General features: G+C 43.7%; 1 protein-coding gene across 22 annotated transcripts in view; it reads right to left on the minus strand.

Annotated features, from left to right (window-relative positions):
* The window catches only part of GLIS3 (GLIS family zinc finger 3), a 546,483-nt gene that overhangs the window by 211,663 nt on the left and 319,852 nt on the right, over positions 1-14,968 (minus strand). The gene's annotated exons all lie outside the window — the stretch shown is intronic.

Genomic DNA, 14,968 nt, shown 5'->3' on the forward strand with positions numbered 1-14,968 from the left:
TTCTGGGTTCATGTTGAGTCATGGAGTTTTCAAAAAATTGTAAGAGAGCCCCTGAAACTTTATTAATTCTGTCAGGGCATAATATCAGAAATGAGTAGACCCTGAGAAAAATCTGACTCTATAATTAAGAGTAGGATTCCACAATCTAATTATTGTATTTTCAATTAAAGTTGAGCTCTCGGTGTGTTTTTCCACTGTTTCTTGAATTAGCAGAGACCTGTGAGCATGTTCAGAGCAGGGATATGTTAATTAGGGAGAGAATTTCCCAATAAGAAGCTAAGCCCATGATACCTGGTAATTAGGAATATTATAACAATCCACTGACCCTTCAGAGACCCTTTCCTACTGTTAGTTGCCCTCAGGGATTCACAGAAGGCCACATCACAATTTCAACTACTTGTCACTCTGGCTGCTGCTTTTGCAGACTATCACATTCACAAGTGTTCAAGTACTCATCTGGGGAGCCTAGCGGCACCTCCATTGCTGGCACTCCCTTCGTTCAATAGTGTCTGCCCTTCTGTCCTCAGGAAAACTTTAGCCAGAGTGCTTCTTGGTTGAGCAGTGCCAAGTTCTGACTCCTGTCTTCAGAACGTGAATGTTACTTGGTTCCTCAGAGTGTCCCTATTCACCTCTTGGTGACTGGGGCCAAAACACAAATGTTGGGGGTGCAGTGGGGGACCTTCATTCCTTCAGATAATTCAGCAGCAGCAAGATGGTGCCTGACTTCACCGTGGGGCTGTGTGTACAAAGGCTGCTGGGGGAACCTGGGCACCGTGGGTACTGAGGCTCTGGATGTGGTTTGGCAAGTGTACGTCTCTGACAGAACTGTAGATGAGACAATAAAGCAGAAGCACAAAGCAAAGAAGGAACAAGACCAGCCCGAGAGTACCAGGAGTAGAAATAATCTCAGTGAGACTGTTTATTAGGGCTTTACAGTATGCAAAGCACTATCCAAATGTGCATGTTCTCCTTAGCGCAATTGTTCATGGTTAATGTGATCCCCATTTTGCAGATGGAAATATGAAGGATTGGACTGCCTGTGAATGATCACATATAGCTAGTGAGCCATGGTTCAACATGAATCTAGTCAACAGAAGTCGACGTTCTTGACCAGTTCTAGACAGCAGCAAAACCAGAAAAGACTCTAGAAAGTCCAATCAGATCCCCATGAACTGGATAACCTCAGCCTATCTCAAATTCACCTTCTAATTTCCTCTTGTTCTACTTCCTATCTGTCTGCTAGTTAAACCTCTACATCTGGCCAAATCCTGTTACGTTTATCTCCCACAGACTCCCCACTTTCTACTTTCTATTTCCTCTGCCACTGGCCTAGCAGGGGGCTGGCCACTTCTCTGTTGTTGCAGTCATGCCCTAACTGATGTCCCTCCACTAGCCCCTCACTTGTCACACAGCGGTCAGCCAGGTAACAGAATGAGTCTCCTCAAGCAAAGTCAGGACACAGTCCTTTCTCAGAAATCAGGCAACTTCCCAAAAGGCACAGCCTCCTCCTGACCTCCCTTCCTGTCTTGCCTTCTACATGAGTCTCCTACTTGACCCAGATGACTATCTCCCCATGGCATCCCAGACACAAGCCCTCCAACCTTGACCACAGCTCCTGACCCTCCTGGAGGCTGGCATGCCCATCTCTTCAGTCTTCTCCAATTGAAATCAAACCCTTCCAGGCTCACTCAGGTGGAGTTTCCTGTTGTCTTCCCACACCCCTCTGTGAGTCTTCCTCCGTGCCCTGCCACTGGGGCCTGCCCCTGAACTTCTTTTACTTTATTTGTAGGTTTTGATTTGCTTGACTCACCTGCTAGACAGAAAGATTCAAGGTCACCTTTATGACCACAATGGTTACCACCCTTTTCATGGGGAATTACCATCTGAAAAGAATCTCAAGTGAGAATTTTCCTTTAAAGGCTTTTTTCTCCTCATCAACAAGAATTCCAGAATTAACTGCATTTTGCATTTTGTTTTTGTTTGTTTCTGGCTGAGAAGCTAGAAGTCAAATCTCTTTATCTTCAGGCCTTGCCCTATGCTAATTTCTATCTCCTCTCATCTTTATTCTCTACTTTCAGTTTATCATTCTATGTTTCCTTTAATTTACCTCAACCTCCGTGGACCAAGATGAAATACAAGCAAACAGGTGTATAAATAAAAATTCAGGTTTTGAGAAATGACTGACACCTTGAACTGAATAGCCTGGGGTTTAAATTCCAGTCTGTCACCTCCTAGTGTTGTGACCTTGGACAATTTACTAACCTCTCCAAGGCTCAATTTTTTTGTTTGCAAAATGGGATAAAAGGACCTGCCTATCTGATGGGATTACCATGAGGATCGAGTTAATTTTTTATCTAAAAAAGTAGCTGGCATCTAGCATTTTACACGTTTCATAAATATGCCAGATGGGAATATCTCACAAGCCAGGTACTCTGCTACAGGCAACCGCCCCCTACCCTTCCATTCACACACACAGAATCATAGTGGATCCTGGCAGAACTGTCCAGGCCAGGCATTACCTTAACCTAGGACCCAAGCAATAGGAGATAAACAATAAACTTCTCAGAAACAGAAAAACAGACGACAACCTTGACAAGGAAATCATAGCGGGAATTCTCTTCAATTTCACATTTTAGACTTTCATCCTGCCTTGTGGCCACTTGATTAATTTTCAGTACCTTTCCAAGAGTTGCTGTGATTCATTTATGCTCATGAGATATTCAAGTAGTTAAACAAACAAACAAACCATTTATTTAATGAACTATTACTATGACAGTTGTGGAGAAATTTCACTTTGGTGCTCGGGAATATTTTATATGCACCTTTCAGCTGCCCACATTCAATGAAGACACAAAATCCAGGAAGAGCAAGATAAAAAAAATCACTTCACTGGATCAAACTTTTTACAAGATTTCCCGCCGATCGTGGTGAGCTCTGTAGCTTTTTGTTTTTGTTTGTGCGTTTGTTTTAAGTGGAACATTAATGAAGGAGAACATGTTTTCCCTCTTCCTGTTCACCTGGCTTAGAGGAGGAGACCTGGGAAAACTTCAATGGGGCCCGAGTAAATTTTGTCACTCTTAGATAATTCATTTTGCAATTAATCAAGGGATTTTATTTGAAGGTTGATTAGCAGCCAGCCATATTCCAGTTTTGACATCCTAAAAATATTATCCCATGATTGACTACTTCTTTTGAAGTGTGGCAGAAAAGTTGTCCAACTTGTTACCAAGATCCAAAAATCCTCTTTTGTTGACACAGAAGGAAACCTCTAATTACATGAGTCACTGTAGTTTTACAACCAAATAAACTGTTAACTAAATTGGAAAAATTGTCATCAAGATGATAAAGGCCATTTTGGAACTCCATGCCAAGGCACTCCTGACTTGTACCTTTCAGAGAATGACCTCTTGTAAAAGAGACTGATGTGTGGGAGATGAAAGGTGAAATCCAATACACTTGTTCAGGTCTCAATAGGCTACTTTATCCTGATTAAAAGGAAAAAGAATTTCCTGGGCATGCTGCTCTAATGTTTTTATCTTAGGAATGAGCATGGGAATCCACTGTGTAAACCACTGCTATGTGCATGTTACAAAGATAACCAGCCCTTTGGCTTGTGACAGACTTTAGCCACATGTATTCAACAACCTGGCACTCTTTTGTTCATTCTTTTTCTTCAAAGTCTACATTTGCACAGCTTCCTTAATCCTTATTTCTTAAAGGTGTGGGCCCGGCCTTTGCATGCATTAAACGTGATGCAGACAGGTGTCCCCATGAGTAGAAACATCAGGAAGACAATACCCTGGGCTCCCTCCTCACTCTGCTCACCTGCTCTTCCTGCCCTGTGCTCTCCAGGGCAGCCCCACGCACCCCACGCACTCAGCTGAGGAGCTGCCTGATGAGCCCCCATCTTCTCTTGCTGGGAGCCGCTGGGTAAGGCCAGAGAGCCCACCACAACACTGGGAGCCATTTCTCTCTTACAAATTTGGGGAAGACAGAAAAAGGAAAAGCAGGGTAACTTGGGCTGGGCACCAGACCTTACTCTCATCCTGCCTTTTTGGGGAGATTTTAGGAAAGATCATCTTAAAGGACCTTTTCACAACCAGGGTGCTTTTACTACACATCACCTGCTTACTATGGGCTTTGACAGGCCACCTTGTTATCGCTGTAGACAGTCCAGCATCCTCACCCAGAAAGGTATTTCTGTATCTATAAAAACTGGCTCTGAGGAGTAGCATTCAAGGGCTTGACTGAAAGATAAAGGAGTTTTTCCTAGCTGGCCACCACAGTATTATTTCACCACTGAAAGGCAAACAGAGAGGTACCCAAACTCCTGTTTTTCCCTCCTCCAAGCAATGCATTACCCTGACTTACTAACTACAGAAAGAAGTCCATGCTTCTCTCCCTCGAGCAGTCGGTCTGCCACAGGTCTGTTGCCTACAGAATACAGCACTTCTCACAACCACAGGATAGCAACACCAGAGGGAGGCTTCTGATTGCCAGGTTTAACGCCCTCAACTTTCCAGACCAGAATGGTGAAGGCAGAACAAGTGAAGCGACTTGTCTAAGGTCACACCACCAGGTAGTGCCAGAGCTTGGACTAAAGCCCACTTTTGGCTTCTAAGTGGCTCATTCCCACTAGATCACCAAAGACATATTTGTTTTCTTCCAAAATCTGTCCAAACAGCTTCTGCCAGCGTCATAGAAGCATGTCTGTGAGAAGCTGTGAGAAGCTGACTCTGCAAAGCCAGTGGGCAGAGAGCAAACATAAGGACAGTCCATCTCTGAACTGTTTGGGAAGATCTGTGTGTCAAGAGGCAAGACAAGGGCAGGCAGCCCTGCTTCCAGGATTCCAAGCAGCAGATAACAGAGACCTCCTGCTAAATCAAGTGACACCCTCTGATCACCTGCAGAAAAGCCCTCTGCACAACCCTGGAACTTAACTGACCAAATATGTATCCACTAATAGTTTCTTTATTTCCAGATGCATAATCACTTTAAGTGGGAGATATAAATAGGGACATGTGAGTTGGCCTTGGTCTTCAAAGAATGAAACTTCTAGAGCAATATAATCATGTTTTAAATGACATGTTCAAATCATAAAATTAAAAAATTCACTCTTTGAAAATGGTTGTTGGGTTTCTAAGTTAACCCCCCCCAAATCTATATAATGAAATATTAGAATGTGATACATTTGCAGTGAAAATAAATCCCCACTGATGGCATATCACCAAAGCGGGGAAATCTAAAAACAATAAAACCAAATAAAAGATATTTCCCTAAAATCTGTGATGCTTTATAAATGGAGAAAGACAGAATCAATGGATGAGGATTGGGAAAGCATGTGAAATTTCTGGATGGAAATTATGAGCATTCGCGAAGTGGGCCAGGGTCACGAATGATGGAAAAACACCATGGGAAGACAAACAGGTGAGGAAACAAGGATGCTGGGTGAGTACCTCTGGGTCTGTCATTGGGTAGTGCTGTTGACTGGGGACAGTGGAGCCACTGCTCCTCAGGTAAGGACGGGTGACGTGAGGGTCCTTAGCAAGGGCTCTCAAAGGTGCTTTGTGGTCCAGGGGCATCATCATCATTTGGGAACTTCTTAGACATGCAAATATCCAGTCCCAGTGACTGCACTTTAAAGCACTGATTCTCGAATCTGGTTGCACATTGGGATCCCTGGGAAGCTTTAAAAGATCCTGATGGTGCTTCTACACGCCCCCCACTCCTGCAAGATTAATTTGACATTGGGGCATGGCCAGGGTATCAGGATTTTTAAAGCTCCCAGATGTTCATAATATGTAACATTTGGGAACCAATGCCTGAAAGAGTTTCAATCACATTCTGCTCCCAATTTAGAAAGACTTCTTCTGGATCCTCTCCTCATGGGTCCGTGACTCAGTTGTGCTTCATAACCTGGTTATCGCTAGGAAACGCAGGCCAGTTAGGATCTGCTCCCCACAGGCAGTAATTGTCAACTGGGGACAGTTTTACCCCCAGGAGAGGTCTGGCAATGCCTGGGACACTTCTGGTCATCAAAAGAACAGTAGATGAATTTCACTACTGATGTCCAGTGAGGAGAGGCCACGAAGACTGCCAACATCCTACACTGCACAAGACAGCCCAAGTTCTGGAGTAGAACTGTTCTCTGTTGAGAACTGTTCTTCTCAATCCATTTTAGCTTTTTCACCTTAGGCTGGGCAGAAGAGAGGATGGGTCTGTCCCACAACACACCCATTTTGACTCCCTTTGGCCTTACCAATGCCCCCTTTCTTGTGTGGGTGCTTGTGTGAGGTTATCAGGTGTCTATTCGACTGTTAATAAAATAGTCCTTCATTTTTCTGTTTGAATATGGTGCTTTTTGTATATGCTGTCAGTCAGGATCCCTAGAAGGAAGAAAGGACAAATAGATGGATCTGGATGCCAAAATCTCACCTGACATCCTAGCAATTCCCACAACCATGACTCTTTATTTGCAACTATCCAAGATATTGGATATCCAAAATTTATCAAGCCCAAAGGTAGGTAGGTAGAATAGAGACGTGAAATGGAAACAGGGACAGACGTGGACCAAACCCCAGCTTTCTACATGCAAACAGATGCTATGAGAGTCCAGGACATGTCTGCTGTGAGCAATCAACTCGGCTAAGGAGCCTGCCACTTACTTGTCTGTTTTTATTTTGTCTAAAAAAAAAAAAAAAAAAAAATGAGTAGAGCATAAAACCTCTCACCATCTACTCCCTGTTTTAGCCCCAAATCTTCAACATCCACTGTTCCAAGATTTCCACACTGATTCAGAGCAATTTATGTCGGCCCAGGTGTTTAAAGTTCCAGGTTGAAACATTTGGTTAATTAACATCATGCTGCAAACACTCAAAATCACTTCAGCTGCCACTAGAACAGAACAAAACTACTAAAAACAAAAACTGTAGGGAAAATACAAACAAATGGTGGTATTCTGTGAAAAACAATATATGATTTTAGCAACAATAAAAGCTGCGAGAATTTTCTTGAATTAATACAGTGTTCCTGAAAAAATGCTTTTCTAAAAGAAATTCTCTTGACTTTCAGTAGAGATTTGAAAGTACACATTTATAAGGAGGATGCAGCTATGTGCCAGGATGCCGAATCATTAGTACTTTCTTGAAAAGTGGTATATGAGAAAGCAGTGAAAACCTCAAGAGTGGCAATTTTGGAAATATCAAAAGAAATGGTCATTCTTCTATTAAGTATCCAAAATGGCTTTTCTTTCCCAGTTTCGGGGCCACAATGCTCTCAGCTTCGGTCCTCCATACTCTCAGGCCCCCAGCTCCCACCCACCCCACCCCATCCCATCCCATCCCATCCTACCCCAGGGCCCAGGTTAATTCCTGCATCTTAATTCTTATAAACACCCATTTGTGCCTTTCTTTCCAATCACTTTCAGTAAAACATCACTTCTTTGGAAAGGGGCCTGGGGTGATTCGGTCAGAATTAATTTCTTTTAAAGTATGAACTGTAGACAGTTGAGAAAAGAAAGGCAGCTTTCTTCGTTTTGAGCCAAAGGTCAGGGTGAGGTACACTGAGTTTTTTGTGTCTTCTTTTCCAAGTATGAGGAGGGTGAGGAGGGTGGGGAACAGGCCTGGCTTGTGCCTTGGGTGGACTCCCGGGTGGTGTCCAGGTGTGGCTGGTCTGAGGCCAGTGGGAGGCTGAGGCTGCACACGGTCAGTCTGCAGGAAGGGTTGGTTGGGTGGGGGTGGGCACCACAGAAGATCCTAAGGAAGGAGACTGCCAAGCCCACAGGTGGGTCTCGAGCAATGCCTTGGTCGCTGGAGGGCTGGGAAGGTGTGGTCTTGAGCACTGTATTTCCTGTGTTACTCAGACTGCTCCCAGGAAAACATTTCTCACCCCGCAAGCCCTGGCCACCGTAGATTTGTGCGTGGAGCCCAAACGAATAATGGGAAAGATGTCTTCCCTCCATGTTTGAGCCACTGGGAACCCACACAGCACCTCCTCAGGAGAATGTAACCAACTAACACAGAAGGGAGACGAGTACCTCATTTAAGACGTGAACAAGATGCAGCTCCAATTCACCTGTGGTTCCAGAAACACAATATAAAACTAGTGGGTCAGCGGCAGGAAGAGACCTTCTCCTTGACCAAAATTCACGTGGGCTCCTCCCAGCCCTCTTCCCAATGAGGCCTCCTGCTGGCTCTCCCCTTGGCTTGTCTCACCCACCACAGCAAGAATCCCTCCATCCTCAGTGCCTCCTCTGACAATCTTCCATCTACTGGCCCCTGGATCCTGTTCCATGGCCCTGAATTCCCATGTTCTTATATTTGGACTTGAGCCTACTTCTACACTGGCATCTTCTCCTCAGTTGTAATAATCACTGAGTAAAATCCAGCTCTTGTATTCTCTGACGGGGCTCCCAGGTGAAGCAGCGGTGGGAGTGGCAGAATCGAGCTCCTGGAGGCCCGGCCAGCACCCACTGCCACCTGGTGTCCCCAACACTGAGGGGCGGCAAGCCAGGGATGGTTGAAAGCAATACCCTTTCGAATCCCACAGAAGCTGGGAGACCTCCAGGGCACGCCCAGCAGCAAGGATGGGAGGGATGGTTCTACGCAAGAGGCAAAGGGAGCTACAGGGGAAGAAAGAGTAAGAGTCTTTGAAACAGTGTGTAGCTCCCCACTCTCCTGCAAAACGTCCCACTTTGCATCCCCTTGTACCAAGTTCTATGAGCTGGGCATACAGTGTTTATGCATAGGATTCTATAGATCTATCCAAAGACTGTGGGAGAATGAAATAAACCTTTCCCTTAGGAAAACACCACCTAGTCTTTCCTTGGTCTCTCATAGCTTCTCCCTGGGTTTTTATCTTCTGCTCCTGTTTGCCTGGCCTTAGTCTTGTTTTCAATTAAGATGCTTCAGAGAGAAAGACTCTGATTGGTCCATCTCATCCTTGTGTGGGAAGAGCTTTCTGCTGGCCAGCCCAACATGAGTGTCATCCAGTCAGCTATTCTGAGCCTGGGTCAAGTGGAGGGAAACATGGTGGTCCAGATGGGGTGAAGTTATCCTCAGAAAGAGACTGTGGCTTTTTTTTTTTTTCAAAGATTTTATTTATTTATTCATGAGAGACAGAGAGAGAGAGAGAGAGAGAGGCAGAGACACAGGCAGAGGGAGAAGCAGGCTCCATGCAGGGAGCCTGATGTGGGACTCGATCCCAGGTCTCCAGAATCACGCCCTGGGCTGAAGGCAGCGCTAAACCGTTGAGCCACCCAGGCTGCCGAGACTGTGGCTTATGTTGTGATTGCTCACAATATTGTCAAAAAGTTAGATGTTAGCAAGTTTTCTCATATCTGTTTGAAGAAAAGCAAAGCCCTGAGAAATGTTCAGTTCTACTAGGACAAATACAGATGACTTAATTATTTAATTATTTAACTATCTCTAAATTATTGCAGACACCATCTTAAAAGTGCCCCCTAGACAAGAGAATAGGTCAGAAATAGATCAGAGGGGTGCCTGGGTGGATCAGTCAGTTAAGCGTCTGACTTGGGTTCAGGTCATGACCTCTGGGTCATGGGGTCCTGGGATTCAGGCCCATGTCAGGTTTCCCACTCATTGGGAAGTCTGCTTCTCCCTTCCTTTCTGCCCCTCCCCGCTGCTCATACTCTCTCTCTCAAATAAATAAATAAAATCTTAAAAACACACACACACACACACACACACACACAAAAACAGGCCACAATGTGCCATAAGTGAGGCAGAGTTTTAACTGAGAAAGACTAGGAAATGTGAATTCTGAAGTCAAGGAAGAGTGACTACCTTGTTTGGTATCACAACAGTAAAAGAAAAGGCAAAAAAGACCTGAGTAGAATTAATTAATTAATTAATTAATTGTGAACTGGGCTCCAGGGGCAGGGGAGAAAAAAGGAAAAGAAAAGGAGCTGGGTCTATTCTGGCATAGAGCTGCTACCATGGTTGCTGGACTGCCCAGTGCCCAGAGTTGCCATAGATTTTCCAATTCCAAGTCCTGGCCATTTCTAGATTATTTCACATTTCTAAGGAATAATTTTTGCTAGTCTTGTCCCCCGCATCCTTATAAGAAGCTCTATTACTTGAAGACACATGCTTGCAAATGAAAGAACCCAATGACACACTGGACTTTATATATTTAATATAACTAGCAAGATGCATGAAGATGGAAGTATTCTGTTTTTTTTTTTTTTTTTTTTTTGTTGTTGTTGTTCTTTTTTTTTTTTTTTTAGCTATAAAATTGAGGGTTTTTTTCTTCCGCACATGCAATGTAACAACTTGGAAAAGGTAGTAAGTTCTGGTCTCAACAGCCAAGGCCTGGGAAAAAAATGAGACAGCAGGCTTAAGGTATAATTAAACATAGACTCAGAATCACAGCCTAGATATTCAAGTCCCAGTAGTAGAGACCGTTAGTGCTCTTGTGCCGTCAGAGATTTTTGAGTAATCATGGAAAATGGAAGATGTGCCAAAGGCTGGGGGACTGGCAAATGTCATTCATGTTTTCAAAATGAAGAAGGAGGTAGATTCAAAAATTATATAGAGGTCACCTTGGGAGATCTTGGGGAAAATCAGAAATGGTTTATCAAAAGGATTTTTCATGGGTAGCCAGAAAAACAAACTGTAATCACCAAGAGGTAGCAAAATTGCACTCAGAATTGGCCATATCTGCCTAAACTCATTTTTCCCTTTGATTATACCAAAATATAGACTTCAACAATGCATTTTACAAGGTCTTCTATGATAGTCTTATAAATTATGGGGTAAGGAGGTAAAACTTGTCATAAGCCATTCTCAAAGGTGACATCCACCTCAAAAGAGTTTTCTAGCAGCATGCCACAGGACTCTGTCCTTGCCCTGTCCAGCCTAACATTTTTCTATGAACTTGAGTAAAGAGAGTAACAGTAAGGCATATGCTTATTTAGTCTTTAGATGTCACAGTGGTGAAAAATGTAGCAAATACACAGAATGGCATGGTATGGAGCCAGAGAGGTTTCACAGACATAAGAGATGGGTTAGGTCTAGCCAGATGTAATGTTCTCTACTTGGGTCCAAATAAGCAACTACATCAGTAGAGGGCTGCCTGGCTTAAGCCACAGCATACAAAAGTACTATTTTCATCAAAATACAGCCAAATTTAATTCAGGATGGGTCAAGGTCGTCAAGAGAGCTAATAAGGTAAGTTGCATTTAATGTGCATATGGTTTCTAGAATCAGGTAACAAACCCTTTCTATGCTAGATCATACCTGGAATATCCCTTTCAATTCTAGTGATGTATTTTTTGAGGACTTTGCATTTACTGGAACATATTTAGAGCACAGCTACCAGGATTGTGCAGGAACTCTAAATTGTACTTATGCAGGATGTTTGAATGAACTAGGTATGTTCCCGTGGCAAGCATGGGTGGGGAGACATGGCTATTTGTCTTGAAATTAATGAAAGGTTTTCTTTTTTTTTTTTTTTAATGAAAGGTTTTCATGTAGAAAAGAAGCAATACTCTGTCTAGGTTCTCCAAGGGGAAAAATTAAGGATTAAGCTATAGAGGATATTTTTATTGTGAAAATAAAATAGGTTGCCTGGGCAGGTGTTCAAAGGCCCAGTAACCACTGCTAGGCAAGCTACAGAGAAGCGTCAGCTTTAGAATGGGTAGGTAGACTGGGTAATCCTTTAAGGTCCTTTTAAATCTCAATAGTCTATGCTTTTCTAAAATAGTATTTTTTTTAGTCTAATAATTCCAGTTCTGGTTGTCATTTCACTAAAATCTGCTTTGCTCTCAACTACAAACAGACTCAACTCCACACCCTTAAACCTGCCACATAAAGACCTCTAGCAGCGGGCTTCATTTGCCTTTCATTTAGTTTCACAAATATTTCCTGAGGTCCTACTATCTACTCCAGGCACTATGCCAGGAGAAAGAGATGTAAAAACGACTAATACACGATCCATGGCTTCAAGGAGCTCACATCCTAGGGGGAGGAAGAACTTTAATCTGATGTTGTCAGCGTGGAAGAAGAGTGGGTTCAGTGTGACCTCCTGAGAGCACAGGAGAGGGGTCCCCCAGCTCAGCCAGGGAAGGCATTGTGGACAGCCTGAACCTGGCACTCTGACCCCACAGCCACATCCTGGTCCTCTCTGTATACTCTTGCTATTACGTGGCAAGGTACCTCCAAGTAGTTTAGACAAGGCCAGTGAACTTCTTTGAGATGAACTCTGCTGGGACAGGAGGGCTGCAAGCAGAACTCTACTTTCCCATCCTCATACACTCACGAAGGGATTCCCAAGGCCCTCCTTAGGAGAGCTTTTCCACAGAAGGATTCTGGTCCTTTCCTTGGGGAAGAAGAGGGACCGATGCTGAAGCTCATCTGACACCCAAAGAAGCTGGTTAACCAGAGGGTCAGCCATCCCCTCCACAATCAGAGCTGCCATCTGGCAGACCCAGGAAGGGTGTCTGTTTTCTACTTCCAACTTTTCCAGCAGTCTCCAGGAGGGAAGCCTGGGTAAGACTCAAGATTTAGGCAGTGAGGGAAGGGACCCCATTGTGCTCTCCAATATCACCTGTGACCACAGAAACCTAAATAAAGCAGATGCTTTGTCCCATTTGCCTCAGTTCTGTGTGTTCACATTGAATTCAGCCAAACCCTAAAAACGAGGGGTTAGCAGTAACATTTGAGCATCAAATCCTCCTCTGACCCTCTAGCAAATTCTATTGTGAAGGGCATGTCAGAGTTAAAGCAGAATGCAACATTTAAGCTAAACCACAGAAAGCAAACACAGTTTTTAAATTCAGAATGACATTCATGAGGATCAAGAGAAGAAAAATGTATTTAGAAGAAGATGTAAAGGTACAAATCCAGCTGTGAGATGGCTCATGCACTGTGAGGGATCCTGCTGAAAACATATTTCCCCGTGGATCCACTTAAACAGTCCACCCTAAATGCTGATATTATATGGGGCTATCATGTAGTCACGCCATGGCTCAGTATGTGCATAATATAATGTAAGCCACTCTCACAAATAGAAGAAAGGTCTGCACCGTCAGAAGCAGCTTGCTTAACCACATTATGTTATTCAACTGTGTGCTTATTTTTAAATTCTATTAAATCACTCTGAAGGCAATGACCTAATAGAAGGAGAAGCATCTCTTCACGGAGTACATGAAAGCTTCTTTTACGATGAGGATCAAAAGGTGGCAGCATCTCTTCCAGCACTGAAGTCCTCACCTAAAGATGGTGATCAGATGTCCTAGCTGCGAACTTTCTCAATAATTTCACCCCTTCCCAAAGCCATCCCTCCAGCCACCCATCACACAGCGAGACCTGGCCTGTACCCCTATTCAGACACGTACTCACCAACAACTTTTTTGTTACTTCCAACATTTTCACATTTTTCTGGAAATAGAAGCATAGGCTTCCTAAAAAAAAAAAAAACAACTTTGGAGCACCAGTGACTTTCCTGCATTCTTTGGAATAGTCATCAACAGGTAATAAGATAGAGTTCAGAGCAGGCTATGCCACAAATAGTATTGGGTTCCTGGTGTAGTCAGTAGGCTTCTATCTGTACTAAATGTCACAGGCACAGAGATTATTACTGAGGACAAATGGCAGGATACTAACTAGTTCAGATAAACACCAAGGATGTCTGAGCAAATTCTCACACAAGCATGCCAGTCAAGAAACAAACATCTAACAACCACCACCACCACCATCAACAGCTGCCCTAGCTGCCAGATAGGCTCCATCTTGATAGGACTGCTTCAGAAGTCTGGGATACAGAGAAATTCCCAGAGCAGCTCATGTACTGGTTGTTGAAATACTCACATGACACCACACTGGTTGGTATATAACCACTGTCCTGATACCTAAGTTCTCCTTCTACTAGCCCGGCCACCTGGGCTCCTCTGTGGAATCCAACCTACCACTTTCCCCACAGGACAACTGCTAAGGAATGAAAGCCTGGCACAAATGGCTTGTCCAGGACCCTGCTCCAGCAATGTTGCTGGCATTCTGACTTATCAGTGCTCATGCCAGGCCAGCTATTCAAGACTGTGACTGCCACCAATGCTCAGAGCCCAGTGACACTAGTAGGAGGATCCTGTGCTGAGCCCATTTTAACAATCTGACTCTTTCCCTCATTCTCTTTCGTACCTATCTCTCCACTTCAAGCACACATATGCACACCTAACAATAGGTTCTCTGCATAAGAATCCTCTGAGGAATGTCTTCAGATCATAGACTATTATGTCTCTATACAGAAAAAGCTCTGGTGGGTCAGGCATCTTTATGACTTTCATACCTTTCTTGCAGGATGCAAAGGGTGACATTAGTGGTGACTTTTTTCAATCTTCAAATACTAGTGTCCACTGAAAGTCACTAACATCTCTTTTATTGGGCTGGTGAGGCTCTCACTCCTACACCCAATCAGAGACGGGCCTCCATGTAAGAGAGGATAAAGAGAATAAGCCTTCACACCTGCAGATGAAACCCTAAACCTACCATTGGGGTCCTTGTAGTTAGGGGAAGCTGAAAGTTTCACAATAAACTACAAAGATTTAGTTTTCCTTCTGTTTGAGAACAATAAACTCCTTCTGGTGAATGTGAGATCCTAGGCAAGTAATTACTACTCAGGCACACGTTTCAGAGAACTGCCTGAAAGCATCCATTGATAATCTCCGGTGAGGCCTAAATTTTCCCTCTACTCCCAGTCCCAAAAGAAACTGGGTCAAAATGAAAACAGACAATGGGCCTCAAACAGAACAGACTGAGCGTCTCTTCTCTCACGTGTTTATAAGGGAATTCAAACATTACTTAAGCAAGACATAGCAATGCTTATTTGTAACATTGAGTATAGAAGGAAAAGTGTCTGTGGCAGAAGTAAGGGTAGGGTAGGAAGCTGACACAAGTGGCTGGATAGAGAGAACTTATATGAATCCCAACATTTTCTTTTTTTTTTTTTTAAG

The sequence above is a fragment of the Canis lupus genome, chromosome 1 (genome assembly GCF_011100685.1).
Source record: "Canis lupus familiaris isolate Mischka breed German Shepherd chromosome 1, alternate assembly UU_Cfam_GSD_1.0, whole genome shotgun sequence".
NCBI lineage: Eukaryota > Metazoa > Chordata > Mammalia > Carnivora > Canidae > Canis > Canis lupus.